The 17,481-nt window shown below is 43.3% G+C and overlaps 1 protein-coding gene and 1 long non-coding RNA gene across 3 annotated transcripts in view; one reads left to right on the plus strand and one right to left on the minus strand.

Moving 5' to 3' along the window:
- Positions 1-17,481, plus strand: part of ENTREP1 (endosomal transmembrane epsin interactor 1) — a 208,633-nt gene that overhangs the window by 15,276 nt on the left and 175,876 nt on the right. The gene's annotated exons all lie outside the window — the stretch shown is intronic.
- Positions 5,598-17,481, minus strand: part of LOC141048272 (uncharacterized) — a 60,572-nt gene continuing 48,688 nt past the window's right edge. The window contains exons 2-3 of the long non-coding RNA XR_012220016.1: positions 10,616-10,668; positions 5,598-5,730 (exon numbers count right to left, since the gene is read on the minus strand). This is a non-coding gene — a long non-coding RNA (uncharacterized lncRNA). The remainder of the gene's footprint in view (positions 5,731-10,615; positions 10,669-17,481) is intronic.

Consider the following 17,481-nt stretch of genomic DNA (forward strand, 5'->3'; position numbering starts at 1 on the left):
TGCCTTGCGACAATGACCTTTGATGACACCGCGGTCTCGCGATACCATAGTGGTCTCGCGAGACCGCAACGTCATCAAAGGTCATTGTTGCAAGGCATCGCTGGGAACGGAACTTTTTTTATTATTATTTTTAACTTTATATCTTTTTACTACTGATGCTGCATAGGCAGCCTCATAGTATAAAGTTGGTCACACTCGTCAAACACTATGCTTGACAGGTTGGTCACACTCGTCAATCAGTTTTCCAAGCGATGCTACAGATCGCTTGGAAAACGCTAGTATTCTGCAAGCTAATTACGCTTGCAAATCGCTAGTTTTTCCACTGGAAATATGCGGGAATTTAAAATGCGGATTTCTCGCGGAATGGAATTCCCGTGGAAATTTCTGCGGGAATTCAACACGTGCACATAGCCTAAGAATTGGATTGGTCATTAAGTACCAAATTGGCTCTGTAGCTAAGGGGTTAAAACATAGTAAAATGAAACCTCAAGAAACCTAACTTATAATTACATCTGAAACCTCTGTCACTCCAGCTCTATTCCCCCACCCAGTACCGTCTCCTTCTTCTTGACTGATGACTTATTTGCCTGAAGTCACATTGCATAGATGCTGTTAGTCAAGCAGTAGGAGACAGTGCTAGGCAGGGAATAGAGCTGTAGTGACAGAGGCTTTAGATCTATAGCCTCCTTTGCATATCAATTCAAATTTTGTTTTCTCAGTAATGGAGGAATATACTGGCCAAGTAAAGTTATATAAGTTTTGCTGGACTTGTCTTTGAAAGAGCTACTGTATATGTACCGAATTTTTTGGACTATAAGACTCACCGGACCATAAGACGCACCCCAAATTTTCAGACGGAAAATAGAAAAAAATAATGTGTCAAATGGGGGTCTGTCTTACAGTCCAATTTCAGCTTACCGGGGGGGGGGAAATTGGCACAGGTGGAGGATTGGTCACAGGGGAGCGTGGTCACGGGTTGTTCGGTGGTGCAGGCTAGTGCAGTGGCCTACGGTAAATCCCATATCAGGCTGGTGCGGCGGTGGTGCTCTGGGGCTCCCAGTGGTTCCAACTGTATTTTGCGACATGTTCGGCGGAGCCCCACCGGCATGTTGCATTAAGTTCGGTTGTGGTGCGGCGGGGGCTACGCTGGCATTTTGTGAAAGCCCGGAGGCGCCCGCAGATCTATTGCTGCGATGCGGTGGCCTCCAGGACAATGCCCGCAGGCTGCAGCTCATGCTTAGATTGAGATCTCGGCAACGAGATCTTGTCTCCCGAGATCTTGTTGCCGAGATCTCAATCTGCTATGATGCGGTGTCCTTCGGGAAAATGGCCACTGGGGGGGGGCTCATGCTCAAATTCAGATCTCGGCAACGAGATCTCATCACGAGATCTCAGTGCCGAGATCTCAATCTGAGCATGCGCTGCCCACGGCGGCTATTTTCCCAGAGGACACCGCATTGCAGCAATGGATCTGTGGGGGCCTCCAGGCTTTCACAAAATGCCGGCGGTGCCCCCTCGCACCATAGAGCATCACTGCCGCACCAGCCTGGGAAGGGAGGCTGCATCGCTCTGCAGCGTTGGACCGGTACCGCCGCCACAGTATTTTGTAAGTATATTCCCACTATAAGACGCACCCCCATTTTCCCCCAAAATTTTTTGCGAAAAAAGTGCGTCTTATAGTCTGAAAAATATGGTACATATAAATAGTTTTGGGGGGTGAACTCATGCTGACAGATATAACAGTATGTGCCATCCATCAGTGCCCCCATAACAGTGTGTGCAATCCATAGATCTCATCTAAAGGAATTCAGAAATTATAAAAAACATTACTAAGACCAAAGAAATTCAATACTATATTGCCAGTCGACTCGAAGGGTCTGCAATCAGAATGATTGTTTAGTAATATTGTGTATGTATTAATTTTACACTTATTAAAAAAATAATTTGGAAGTGCTTACATCTGTCACAAATTAAGAAAAGGTTTTTCGGATTTGATTTTTTTAGGACAGTTAACCACTTACCGTAACTTGTTTAGGCTGGAATAGCTCTTTATCACTTTGCCACTAGATAGGTGATAATTGTTAGATCATTGTGAATCTGACCTCTTGGACACCATCAATTGCTAGAACAGGGAACTTATCTCCATCGTTTTATCCTGGTGATTCCAGAAGTAGTCTAGTAGTGCATCAGGTTGCGCATACAACCTGTTGCCACACTTAGATACCTAAAGATATTTGAGAGCTGCATTACATTTAGCTATCTTTGTCAATATCGTAGACATAGAAAGAACCTTTAAAGGGAATCTGTCACCCATATTTCGAGATATCATGTAAAGATATCACCCAATTGCGCGTCCCATAAGGATTCTATTAGGGCTTTTGACTCCCCCCCCGACCCCGCACCTTTGAGGCATAAATACCTTTTTTATGTTGTTGGTGATGTATGCAAATCGCCGTTGTCTGGTCCGATGGGCGTGGCTTAGTCGCTCTTTTCCCCCTCCCTCCTCGGCTTGCTGCACGTAATCTTCATCTGTGAATAGCACAGATAACGTTTCCGCGCTTGCGCATTGTAAAGGCCTCTGGCGCCTGAGCAGTATGCTTTGCCCAACTGTGGGTGAAGCATATAATCGCTACTGCGCATGCGCCGGTATTTTCCAGCGCGGTCTATGCCCCGGAAGTCTTCACATGCACGGACCACGGCGATTTGCATACATCACCAACAACATAAAAAAGGTATTTATGCCTCAAAGGTGCGGGGTCGGGGGAGTCAAAAGCCCTAATAGAATCCTTATGGGACGCGCAATTGGGTGATATCTTTACATGATATCACGAAATATGGGTGACAGATTCCCTTTAACCAGTTTGAGCATGAAAAGCTCGCCACATCATGGTATAATGGCTGCATGGATGAATAAAACGTAATTTATATTTTTTATTTCTCTTCTCCATTCTTCTCCGTTCCAGAGCTTTTAGCTTGTAGAATTTAGGTTATAATTTATGTCCAATAGGGTATTAGTAGAAATTCTCTGGTGGTATGAACTGTACTTCTTTCCCTCTATGATGTTCACCAATCATAAAGAGGCAGCAACATACTGGGGAAAAAAAAGAACACTCCCCCACAATAGCTTAGAGGAGGTTTCTCAGTGTGAGACATGTAATGACAGGCAGTCTGCTCTCCTTACTGATCTTACTCGTGCCAGAGTTAAACAGAGGTTACTAACACTTGTAGCTTTCATCCTGTGACGCTGAGCCACTACTCACGGACAAGCAGTAAGACAGTGTATTCAGGAGGTCAGAGGTCAAAAACCAGGATGGCTCATAGTACAGAGGGGCAATACGAAGGTGTGGTCAAGTAACAGTCCAGGGTCAAATTCCAAGAAGGCAAGCCAAGAAAAAGCGATAAAAGAAACGGATAGTCCGAGGCCAGAGTCACGTCCTTGAGTTCAGCATCAAGAGCAAAATGGATAACACACACAAATAATCAAGACAAATGCAAGGTCCCATCAAGATAAGGAAATCTAACAGTGCAAAGCACACACATCACTGAGCAAAGCAACAGCTGACAATGGTCTGCTCATAGCTAGCCAGCTAAAAAGCTAGCAAATAAACAAGAATGGGAAACACCTGAAGGTAACCTCATAGGCCAGGCCAGTTTGAACAGCAGAACTGTCAATCAAAATGTTGACAGTCCAGCATGCTCCAGCCTCAGATTGGATGACTGGGCTGTCACTCACCATGCTGACAGTCCTGCACACTTCAGATCCTAAGGGCAGCTGAGCTGTCACAGCTTCCCTAGGCCACAGTGAGTGATGAAACCGTGACACATCTCATGGCAATCTGTGGGGGATGAAGATATAGCACAGGTGAAAGCATTGTGAAAAGAGAGCTGCCACTGCAAAGATGTTTGTAATGAGGCAAAATTTAGCTTTACTCTATTTCCCTCACCCAAATTGACTGCTGTGAGATGTAAGGCGTATTTAATGACACTTATCTCTGCATTACTGTTTGTAATCACACACAGCTCTACAGTGAGACCAGTGAGAAAATTAGACTGTCATTACATGTTTCACACTGAGAAAACTGCTCTATATTGTGTGGGGGGGGGTTTGTTTTTCATTAAAGGGAATCTGTCACGCATTTTTTGTGATATCAGGTAAAGATATCACCCAATTGAGCATCCCATAAGTATTCTAGTGGTACCTTTCATAGCCCCTGACCCCCCCACCTTTGATGCAAAAATACCTTTTTTTTAGATCTATCTTTCGATGTATGCAAATTGCCGTGGTATAGTCCGATGGGCGGGGCTTATTCCCCCCCCATCTCCTGTCTTGCCCTCTGCACTTGTTTCTTCTTATTACTGCATTCACGTAGGGTTTCTGCGCGTGCGCATTGAAAAGTCCCTCGCGCGTGCGCAGTATGCTTTGCCGAACTGTGGGCAAAGCATAAAATTAGTATTGCTCATGCGCCGGTATTATGCATCACTTTCTATGCCCCGAAAGTCTTCCAAGGCAATCTGTCTATTCCTGGATGCCGGAAATCTTAGTGAAGCCCTGCACATTACACCGGAAGCTTCGGATAACAAACTCCAGCAAACTCCAACAAATGACAGCATGCCACTCGTCAGTGAGTTTTGTATGGTGTCTTCCCAAGGCAGGGTTCAGACCAGCATATGAAAAATCATTCAGTTTTAATGCAGAAAACGTGGGCGATTTTCATCTGTACTGTCATCCGTGCGTCTGTAATTTACGTCGGTGTGACAACCGTATTTTTATAGCATCAGTTTGAAATGTATATAATCAAGTACAGCTTCCTATGTTAGCCTTACAATGTATTTGTTCTTGACAAAGCAAGATGTGTGAAATGTACGTCAGGTGGGGTGTGCACTTTGATCTCCTATTTTGGTTGATATTATGTCTTATGCACTTATGTTTATTTGTTTAATTTTCTGACCAATTCCTCTACTGTCATTTTTATAAAAAAAAAAAAGGGGGTTATGGACCAGCACCACAATTTCTACTCACGGTGGGTGCTAGGCCTCCAAACAAAAGTTCTGTCTGTTCTACTGTATAAACCATAAAAAGAAAGGCCGCACTCCAAATTAAAAGCAAAAGGGGTGGACTTTACTAAGCTCAAATGGCAACATTTCTGTTCACAGAACGTTTCTTAAGCAAGGCAAAAGTGCAAATGATGAGGTGTATATAGATACAAACATTGTGCAATTACATCTTTGTAACCTTATTCATACTTCCATAGATTCTTTTTTTAAATTAATTACCATGTGATCCATTTTATAGTGAACATACAATATAAGCAAAGATATTATAAAATATCATGTACAATAGTTTAGTGTAAATTTCATAAAAATTGTTTTATACATTAAGAAAAACAGTCACATGTATGAACATTAATTAGAGATGCAACTCACCCAATAATTAGACTCACAACATTCAAAAAGTTGTTTCAGCGCCATTCTCTGTGTCCTATAGTATCTACTGTGCATGTCCACTATGACTCGCGCTTAGTTTGATATTCTGACCCATGGGAGAGCTTGCTGACATCACATTTCAGTGGAGCATGCGCACTGTATTCATCGGCGTCATGGGCGCCATCTTGTAGTTGGGAATCCGCATTCTATTCATTGCTCTTATGCGTTCTATTACTTCTATTGTCACTGACGCCATGTTACAAATGGGATACTCCATATCTTTCTTCCGTCTCTATGCTTTATATGCTGCGGAAAGCAAGGATTCATTGTTACGGTATTTCCCATTCTTTTTAATTTAACCCACACTGGTAACCCATGGGTTTCCCTATTCCTAGAAACATCCATGCCTTTATGCAGGGGGCACTTATGCACATGTAATCTAAGTACATGTATCAAAGTACTGGCAGTTATAACATGGAAGTTAGACAGGGCAGGAGACAGGTAAGACTTTCATATACATCTACTCCCTGTACATTTGGAGTACAACAAATATATACCATATGCATTTGTGTAATTTATATCCTGGCCACTGCATTCACACACATCCACCGCCCTGGCATTAACTCTATACACTCCATCCATATCGGCCCCTCGCTCCATTCCTCTCCTATGTATAGCACTCGCGCGCTTTTCACATTGTTAAATTGCACAGATCCAGTCAGTCCCACCATTCAACATAAGAGACGCTCTCACAAATCACTTAACCATCTGCTCACTCTTTCTATTCTCCTTCTCCTAGTCGCAGGAGACATTGCTCCCAACCCTGGTGCCCCATGTTATAGAAAGTCAAACCCCTCAACTGCTACACTCAGAAACCCCTCTAATCTTATTAATATTCCCTGCATGCCATCTGTCTCTCTTAATTGTGCCCTTTGGAATTCTCGCTCAGTGTGTAACAAACTCTCCTTCACTCATGACTTTCTAATTCTCTTAACCTTCTGGCTCTTAATGAAACCTGGATCCAGTAGTCAGACACCACTGCTGCTGCTCTTTTATATGGGGAACTACACTTCTCTCATACCCCAAGATCTTTTAGGAGTCTGATTTCTTCCTCTCCTATGATGAAGTCTAGACCCTTGCATTCTGCAGTCTCCTGCGTTTCATCTGCGGTAGAGGAGATTGCAGAGGAGAGTGCCTTGCAGCAACTCTCTCCAGAGGCTAAGTCCTCTGTTCCCTCCACTGAGCATGCTCATGGGACGAGCTCCCATTGGAGTTCGGGAGTCACGTGCTCAGGTCCTGTGTCGAATCCTATTGACTCCTCCTGGAGCCTTGGAGACTTCCGGAAGGTCCCGTTTGGTATAAAAAGTGCGCATGGCTGTTCTGCCATGCGCTAGTATTTCATACTTGCTGCTGTATGTTTGATGATGGATGCTTGGACTGGTGAATGACTTTTTAAGAAACCCCTTCCCTTTGATAATACGTCTGTGTGAGTGATTGGTTTCTGCCAGTAGTAGCGCCAGCGCGCCTAGCTCCATCTTGCTCAGCAGCTTAGCGTCTGCATTGCGCCAGCGTTATTGCAGCGCCTTACCAGCGGCTCAGTTCTTGCCGCGATGCAGTTACAGCTTATCTCTGCGTCTGCTGTTGCGACGCCACGCACCTTATTTAACGGTAGGTTTAGACGGAGTAGTCCTGTTGTCTAAGGCTACTCCTGTGACCCTGAATACCGTGTCTGCATCGCTGAGACTCTGTGACTCTGAACAGACTCAGCGTTTTGTGTATGCTTTTTGCCTGCAGCTCTGAGAGTGTAGCAGAGCTTGCTTCAGTGCACATTGGGTGCAGTTAAACCCTGTGCACATTACCGCCATAGTGCTCTGCATCTTTTAGCAGCGGTTTTTCCATCCACCGCACGGTGGACCCCGAGTGGCGAAGGCACTTTATTTTTTATTTAGTCTCTTCCGCCACTCCTAACAAGATCAGACAATAGAGCAGGTGGAGGCGTTGGTCTGCTCCTATCACCAAAATGTGCCTTTCAGGTTATCCCTCAACTACCCTCACTAGTCTTCCCTTCTTTTGAGGTCCATGCCGTCAGACTCTACACCCCCTTCTCCACGCGAGTGGCGGTGGTGTATCGTCCTTCCGGCCCCTCCCATCAGTTCCTGGATCATTGTGCCACTTGGCTTCCACATTTTCTCTCCTGGGACATCCCTACCCTCATCATGGGAGATTTCAACATCCCCATTGCTCTTCCCCTCTCCCCATCTGCTACTCACCTTTTATCTCTAACCTCCTTGTTTGGCCTTTCGCAGCTTACTAATTCTCCAACGCATGAAGACGGAAACTCCCTCGACGTGGTCTTCTCTCGGCTTTGTACAGTGGATGATTTTGCAGACTCCCATCTCCCGCTCTCTGACCACAATCTTCTTTCATTCTCGATCAAGAACTGCCAGGCTGCTCAGGTCACCCCCACTATCCATATTTATAGAAACATACAGGCCATAAACACCCAGAAACTTATGAAGAACTTGCAGTCTTCATTGGCCCCTTTCTCCTCCCTCTCATGTCCTGATTCTGCATTGAAGCATTACAATGAAACACTTCAAAGTGCCCTGGATGAATTTGCACCCCCTATAAATAGAACACCACAACACAGACGGCGACAACCCTGGCACACCCTGCAAACACGTTTCCTGCAGCGGTGCTCCAGGTGCGCCGAACATTTGTGGAGAAAATCCAATCTACACGAAGATTTCATCCATTATAAGTTTATGCTTAGAACATACAACACTGCCCTTCACCTCTCCAAACAAACCTATTTCAACACCCTCATCACCTCACTGTCCAACAACCCGAAACGTCTCTGACACTTTTCATTCTCTACTCAACCCAAGAGTTCAGGCCCCAACCACGGAGCTCCGAGCTGACGATCTGGCCAATTACTTCAAAGAAAAAATTGACCAGATTCAACAGGAAATTATCTCCCAATCACCTCATACCATGCACTGTCCTCCCTCCCCCACTGCATCTAGCCCACTCTCTGATTTTGAACCAGTCACAGAAGAAGAAGTACGCAGGCTCCTTGCATCTTCTCGCCCAACCACTTGCACCAGTGACCCATTTCCGTCACATCTCCAGTCCCTTTCCCTTGCTGTCACCACTCACCTAACTAAAATATTTAACCGCTCTCTCTCTTCTGGTATCTTTCCCTCCTCATTTAAGCATGCCATCATACATCCACTACTTAAAAAAACATCCCTCGACCAAAACTGTGTCGCTAACTATAGACCTGTCTCTAATCTTCCCTTAATCACTAAACTCCTGGAACGCCTGGTCCACTCCCGTCTTATCCGCTATCTCTTTGATAACTCTCTTCTCGACCCTCTCCAATCCCGTTTCCACTCTTTACACTCTACTGAAACTGCCCTCAGTAAAGTCTCTAATGATCTACTAACAGCTAAATCAAATGGTCATTACTCCATGCTAATTCTCTTGGATCTCTCTGCAGCATTCGACACTGTGGATCATCAGCTCCTCCTCACTATGCTCCGTTCCATTGGCCTCAAGGACACCGTTCTCTCCTGGTTCTCCTCCTATCTCTCTGACCTCTCCTTTACTGTATCTTTTGCCGGTTCCTCCTCTCACCTTCCCCTTACTGTTGGGGTTCCTCAAGGATCGGTTCTAGGCCCCTTCCTCTTCTCCTTGTACATTGCCCCTATTGGTCAAACAATCAGTAGATTTGGTTTCCAGTACCATCTCTATGCTGATGACAGCCAATTATATGCTTCTTCTCCTGACATCACGCCAGCCTTTCTAGAAAACACTGACGATTGTCTAACATCATGTCCTCACTATATCTGAAACTGAACCTGTCAAAGACAGAACTCCTTGTGTTTCCTCCCTCTACTAATGTACCTATACCCGACATTGCCATTTCTGTTTGTGGTTCCACTATTACTGCCCAGCAACATGCCCGCTGTCTTGGGGTCATACTTGACTCCGAGCTTTCCTTTGCCCCCCACATTCGATCACTGGATCGCTCTTGTCATCTGCACCTCAAAACCATTTCTAGAATTCGACCTTTTCTTACTTTTGACTCTGCAAAAACTCTTGCTGTTTCTCTTATTCATTCTCGTCTCGACTATTGTAACTCTCTTCTAATCGGTCTCCCTCTTACCAAACTCCTCTCCAATCTGTCTTGAATGCTGCAGCAAGGATCATATTCCTCACCAATCGTTACACCGATGCCTCTACCTTGTGCCTGTCATTACACTGGCTACCCATCCACTCCAGAATTCAGTATAAACTTATTACCCTCACCCACAAAGCCCTCCATGGCTCAGCACCACCCTACATCTCCTCCCTTGTTTCAGTATACCACCCTACCCGCGCCCTCCGTTCTGCTGATGACCTGAGGTTAGCATCCTCAGTAATCAGAACCTCCCACTCCCGTCTCCAAGACTTTACACATGCTGTGCCAATTCTTTGGAATGCACTTCCCAGGTCAATACGATTAGTCCCCAATCCCCACAATTTTAAGCATGCCCTGAAAATGCATTTATTCAGACTGGCCTTTCGCCTTAACACATTAACCTAATCTATCCGTGTGGCATAGCCAAAAGTTTTACCATAACCAGGTTCCCCGCATCATGTTCCCACATGCTTTATGCATCCATTAGCCCTCTGTGTCTGTACTGTTACACACTTAACACTATGGCTGGTCCATACAATCAGGGCAACTGTTACCACCCACCTTTCGTGTCTACCTCTTTCCTCATAGACTGTAAGCTTGCGAGCAGGGCCCTCATTCCTCTTGGTATTTGTTATCTATGTGATTGTTGTTATGCTGTAATGTCTATTGTCTGTACAAATCCCCTCTGAAATGTAAAGTGCTGCGGAATGTCGGCGCTATAGAAATAAAATTTATTATTATTATTATCCATGGATTCAGGGTACCAGGTCAGAGTCATGGTCTTTACACACCATGTCCTCCTTCTATACCCTATAAATACAATATATCAGGTTAACATAAGACCTCCCCCTCCTTGTTGTAAGATACATAGGAAATAGAAAAATCCTTATTTTATTAATATATTCATGTAACTGCAGGTTAACCCATCGAAGGACAAGTACTATAATCAGTTTAATATAGGATTAAAATATTTTCTTCCCTTTACCGAGAAATATTAATAAATACCATGCATCATATTATTTCATCATCCTCTCCAAACAGTATTGTAATCTAGTGATCTGTAAATAGAAAAAAAAGAATTAAAATATTGCTAGAAAGCATTTCAATAGTAAAAAAAACACTTAAAATGTCATATCACTGAGCATTGGAGAAGAATTTCTGTAATCTTACTATTGAAGTTACTAGGAATTTCACATTCAATCCGTTCGGTTTAAGTGTGCTCAACCTTTGAATCCACTGTAGTTCTATCCTTTTAAGTAACTTTTCCTTATCTTCACTTCTTCTTTGGGGGGGTCACTACATCTACAATCTTGAATTTTAATTGTTTTTCTATTTGACCTACCTCTGTAAAATAGTTACTGGAAGGTCCATTCTTTTCTTTCTAATGCTATACCTATGGTCAGTTTAAAAAACATACCAAGTTAATGCACACAGGAGAGGTAAGATAAACGTAAGGTAAATGAACTGATAACCAATTGTATTAATGTGTCCTTTTTATTTTTTCCCCTTCTGTACGAGAATAATGGGGGAATTCTGGAACATTGGGTCTCTGATATTATCTTTCTTTTCACTAGCCACATTTAGGCTGAGTTCACACGTGGCGTTTTTTTCGCGTTTCCGCGGCGGTTTTAACCGCGCGATTTTGCCGCAAAAAATAAGCATCCCATGCATTCCTATGGGATTCCGCAATGCTGTGCTAATGCTGCGGTTTTTACCGCGGCGGAATCGCTTTGCGGTAAAAACCGCAGCATGCTCATTAATTTGTGGAATCGCGGCGATCCCGCACCCATAGGAATGCATTGTTCCGCTTACTTCCCGCATGTGGCTGTGCACACCATGCGGAAAGTAAGCAGAACATTTGCGGATGGTACCCACGGTCCGGAGGAGACTGTCCTCCGGGCTTTGGGTACCATATCCCTGTAAAAAATAGAATTTAAAAATAAAAAATATTCTTATTCTCACCCTCCGACGTCCCGCGCAGTCTTCCAGCTTCTCTTCGCGCTCTCGTTCCCAGTAGTCCATGCGAAAATGCCCGCAATGGCGTCCGTTCTCTCGGGATCGCGAAGTCTCGCGGTCATTCGTGCGACGTCATCGCGAATTACCGCGAGACATCGCGATCCCGCGAGAACGGACGTCATCCCGGGCATTTTCGCAAAGGATTACTGGGAACGGATGCGCGGGACGTCGGAAGGTAAGAATAACACCATTTTTTATTATTTTTTACATTTTATTTTTTACTACTGATGTTGCATAGGCGGCCTCAGTAGTAAAAAGTTGGTCACACTCGTCAAACACTATGTTTGACGAGTGTGACCAACCTGTCAATCAGTTCTCCAAGCGATGCTACAGATCGCTTGGAAAACGCTAGCATTTTGCAAGCTAAATACGCTTGCAAAATGCTAGTTTTTCCGCGGGAAAATCGCGGGAATTTAAAATGCGATTTTCCCGCGGACTGGAATTCTGGAATTCTCGCGGTAATTTCCGCGAGAGTTCCGGTACGTGTGCACTTAGCCTAATGCAGTTCTATCCAACTTTTAGAACCTTTCTTTCTCGATCACACAGAAGTTTCTGTGGATAACTCTTTCACTTATTGGTTAGTACCGTATATATTTAAGTTAGTGTGCAATTTATTTTCATCATTCTCAATTCTCAAGTATTGCCTATATGGCAATGATTGTACCATATGTTTTGGATGATGACTGTTATACCTCGAATAATCATTACAATCCGTTTGGTTTAACCCCCTTTACCCCCCAGTGTAGTTTGCATGTTAATGACCAGGCCAATTTTTACAATTCTGACCACTGTCCCTTTATGAGGTAGTAACTCTGGAACGCTTCAATGGATCCTGGTGATTTTGAAACTGTTTTCTTGTGACATATTGTACTTCATGATAGTGGTAAAATATCTTTGATATGACTTGCGTTTATTTGTGAAAAAAGGGAAATTTGGTGAAAATTTCACAATATTCCAACTTTGATTTTTTTTCATTCCCGTAAATCACAGAGATATCTTCACAAAAAATACTTAATAAGTAACATGTCTACTTTACATCAGTACAATTTTGGAATCTTGTTAGGAAGTTAAAAGGGTTAAAAGTTGACCAGCGATTTCTCATTTTTCTAACACCATATTTTTTTTTTTTTTTAGGGACCACATCACATTTGAAGTCACTTTGAGGGGTCTATATAATAGAAGAAACCCAAAAGTGACACCATTCTAAAAACTGCACCCCTCACAGTGCTCAAAACCACATTCCAAATTTTTATTAACCCTTTCAGGTGCTTTACAGGAATTTTTGGAATGTTTAAAAAAAACTTCTCACAAATTTTTTTTTACTTCAGATCAAATTTTTTTTTATTTTCCCAAGGGTAACAGGAGAATTTAGGCCCCAAAAGTTTAGCAATTTGTCCTGAGTGTGCTGATACCCCATACGTGGGGGTAAATCACTGTTTGTGTGCATGGCAGAGCTCGGAAGGGAAGGAGTGCCGTTTGCCTTTTTCAACACAAAATTGGCTGGAATTGAGATCGGACGCCATGTCGCATTTGGAGAGCCCCTGATGTGCCTAAACAGTGGAAATCCCCTGGAAGTGACCCCATTTTGGAAACTAAGACCCCAAAGGAACTTATCTAGATTTGTGGCTAGCACTTTTCAACCCCCAAGTGCTTCACAGACGTTTATAACGTAGAGCCGTGAAAATAAAAAAATCATTTTTTTCCACAGATGATATTTTCACCCCCAGTTTTATATTTTCACAAGGGTAACAGGAGAAATTGGACCCCAAAAGTTGTGCACTTTGTCCTGAGTATGCTGATACACCATATGTGGTGGTTAACTACTGTCTGGGCGCATGGCAGAGCTCAGAAGGGAAGTAGCGCCGTTTGACTTTTTCAGCAAAAAATTGGCTGGAGTTGACATCGGACAACATGTCGCGTTTGGAGTGCCCACAAGTGACCCCATTTTGGAAACTAGACCCCCCAAGGAACTTATCTAGATGTGTGGTGGGCACTTTGATCCCCCAAGTGCTTCACAGATAATAATAACGTAGAGCTGTGAAAATTAAAAAATCGTATTTTTTCCACAAAATAGATTTCGCCCCCAGTCTTTATTTTCCCAAAGGTAATAGGAGAAATTATACCCCAGAAGTTGTTGTGCAATTTGTCCTGAGTACGCTGATACCCCATATATGGGGGTAAACCACTGTTTGGGTGCATGGCAGAGCTCTGATAAAAAGGAGCACCATTTAACTTTTTCAGAGCAAAATTGGCTGTAATTGAGATTGGACACCATGTCGCATTTGGAGAGCCCCTGATGTGCTTAAACAGTGGAAATCCCCCATAAGTGACCCCATTTTGGAAACTAGACCCCCCCCCAAGGAACTTATATAGATATGTGGTGAGCCCTTTGAACCCCCAGGTGCTTCACAGAAGTTTTTAACGTTGAGCCGTGAAAATAAAATCACATCTTCCTCTCAGAAATGTAAATTTACCCCCAAATTTTGCATTTTCATAAGGGTAACAGAAATTGCACCATACAATTTACTGTGAAATTTCTCTTGAGTACGCCGATACCCCCTTATGTAGGGGAATACTACTTTTGAGGCACAGTGCAAAGCTTAAAAGGGAAGAGGCGCCATAATGGAGTTCAGGTTTTGCTGGAATGGTTTGAGGACACGATGTGACATTGGCAGAGCCCCTGAGATGCAAGAACAACAGAAGCCCCCTATACGTGAACTCATTTTACAAGCTACACCCCTCAAAGAATTCATCTAGGGGTGCAGTGATCATATTGACACCACATGTACCTCACAGAATTTTTTACCCCTGAGCTGTGAAGAAAGAATAAATTACATTTTTACCACTAAAATGTTGTTTTAGCCCCAAGTTTTTAATTTTTATAAGGGCTAACGGGAAATATTTTTACAGCAAACAGAGGTCCATTTTTTACTGAGTGCTCCAATACCCTATATGTAATTGGGAAATATTTTTCGGGCACAGTGCAAAGCTCAGAAGGCAAGGAGCGTCAGAGTTTACTGTTATGGTTTACAGGTGCCATGACCCACTGGGTGAGCCCATGAGGTGCCAGAACAGCAGAAACCCCATAAGTGACCCCCTTTTCTGAACTACACTTCTCAATGAATTCATTTTATACCTTTCGGCAGTGAAGACAAAATAACTATATTTTTACCACCAAAATTTTGTTTTAGCCCCAGACTTTACATTTTCACACAAGAAGTGGGTTAATATTTGTCTCACAATTTCTACTGAATGTGGGAATACCCCATATGTGGCTGTACATTACTACTTAACCAACTCTGGAGGAATGGAGCACTATTTGCCTCCTTAAGCGCAGATTTTCCTAGAACAGTTTGCAGACTCCACATACTGAGCCCCTAATGCTAGAAGAGCAGAATCCCCCCTCAAGTGACTCCATTTTGGAACCTATACCCCTTGGGGAATTTATCTACAGATGTAGTGATAATTTTGACTTCATGGGCATTTTCCAGAAACAAGCAGCAATGAATGTTGCTGAGTGAAAATTGAAAACTGCTGTTTTAGTGAGCAGTACGCTCTAGTGAGCAGTACGTTGCAGTCACCAGTACATTATGCCCAATCTGTGCTCCTGGAGGCATGCACCCGTAATTTAGGCGGGCTCTCATCGCTTCAGAAATGTCAAACATGGACGCAATATGTGGTTTAGGTATACTGTGGGGCTCAGAAGGGAGGGGGGCATTTGAATTTGGGACCGGAGAATTTGCTGAATTTCTTTTTGCGGGTGAGGAGCCATTTCGCTTTTCCAGAGCATTTGTACTACCAGTAACATGGAAGACCCCTATATTTCCATTAACAGATGACAGATCTGAGTGGGGGCTTGCTTTTTTGTGGATTGAGTTGAAGCTTTTATTGGGAACATTTTGGGATCACATTTATCCAGTGCTCTATGCTGACCAATTACTTTGGGATTTCCATCTAAATTTCCGAGTGACATGATTCAGATGAAACCCCTGAGGGATCCATTCACTATAGTGAGGCAGCAGAGTTACTCTGAGCTCCATCTGGCCTCTGTTCAGCGGTGTCCTTCTTTTCAGAAGTGGAAAAAAAACTTGACGGCATTTTTATGCAATCCTAAAAAGACTGACGCTGCCAGATTACAGGTCAGACTGCGTCCACAGTGCCTCTGTCTCATTATAGGGAATCTTCCGCCAGAGGTTCCATCTGAATCATGTATTTCAGAGATTTACACCGAAACCCCGGTGTAAGAGCTCAACGAAGAGCGCAGGATAAATGTGTGCTGAGCCTTACTGCAATCTTTGGGAGGCAGAATGAAAAAATAAACATAATGTGAAGAATTGGTTTTATTTTTTACGCCTTTCCTCGTGCAGTATAACTTTATTCTTCGGGTCGGTGCGATAACAGCGATGCCAGATTTAGGCCTCTTTCACATGTACGTGCCTCCGGTACATGTGGTGAAAGTTTTCATACGTACCGGAGACATGTACACACATAGACCCATTCAAATGAGTGGGTCTCTGCACATAGAATCGTAGAGTTGGAAGGGACCTCCTGGGCCATCTGGTCCAACTCCCTGCTCAAAGCAGGATTCGCTAAATCTTCCCAGTCAGATGTCTGTCCAGCCTCTGTTTGAAGACTTCCATTGAAGGAGAACTCACCACTTCTCGTGGCAGCCTGTTCCACTCATTGATCACTCTAACTGTCAAAAAGTTTTTTCTAATATCTAATCTGTGTCTCCTCCCATTCAGTTTCATCCCATTGCTTCTAGTCTTTCCTTGTGCAAATGAGAATAAAGATGATCCTTCTACAATGTGACCACCCTTTGGATATTTGTAGACAGCTATTAAGTCTCCTCTCAGTCTTTTCTTTTGCAAACATTCCCAAATCCTGCAACCTTTCCTCATAAGACAGGGTTTGCAGACCGGTCACCATTCTGGTCGCTCTTTTCTGAACTTGCTCCAGTTTGTTGATGTCTTTTTTAAAATTTGGTGCCAAAAACTGGACACAATATTCCAGATGAGGTCTGATGAGGTCTGACCAAAGAGGAGTAGAGGGCAATAATGACTTCATGTGATTTAGACTGTATGCTTCTGTTAATACATCCTAGACTTGCATTTGCCTTTTTTGCTGCTGCATCACACTGTTGACTCTTATTCAGTCTGTGATCTATTAGTATACCCAAGTCTTTTTCACATGTGCTGTTGCTTAGCCCTATTCCTCCCATTCTGTATATGCTTTTTTCATTTTTATTGCCCAGATGTAGTACTTTGCATTTTTCCCTGTTAAAAACCGTTCTGTTAGTTGCTGCCCACTGCTCCAGTTTATTTATATCTTTTTGAATCCTCTCTCTCTTCTCTAGTATTAGCTATCCCTCCTAGCTTTGTGTCATCAGCAAATTTAATCAGTTTACCCTCAATTCCTTCATCTAAATCGTTGATAAAGATGTTGAACAATATAGGGCCCAGGACAGAGCCCTGTGGTACCCCACTTGAGACATTCTTCCAACTGGATGTGCAGCCATTTATGACCACTCTTTGGGTCTGATCACTAAGCCAGTTATGAATCCACCTAACAGTTGCCTTGTCCATTCTATACTTAGTCATTTTTTCAATAAGGATTGTATGAGATACTTTGTCAAATGCTTTGCTGAAGTCAAGATATACTATATCTACAGCATTTCCTTGATCCACCCAATCAGTGATTCCGTCATAGAAGGAAATTAAGTTAGTCTGACATGACTTATTAGTTACAAACCCATGCTGACTCTGTTTAATCACTTCATTCTTATCCAGGTACTGACATACATGTTTAATAATTTGTTCAAAGATCTTTCCTGGTATAGAAGTCAGACTCACCGG

The sequence above is a fragment of the Dendrobates tinctorius genome, unplaced genomic scaffold (genome assembly GCF_039654945.1).
Source record: "Dendrobates tinctorius isolate UK_male_01 unplaced genomic scaffold, ASM3965494v1 ptg000134l, whole genome shotgun sequence".
Lineage (NCBI taxonomy): Eukaryota > Metazoa > Chordata > Amphibia > Anura > Dendrobatidae > Dendrobates > Dendrobates tinctorius.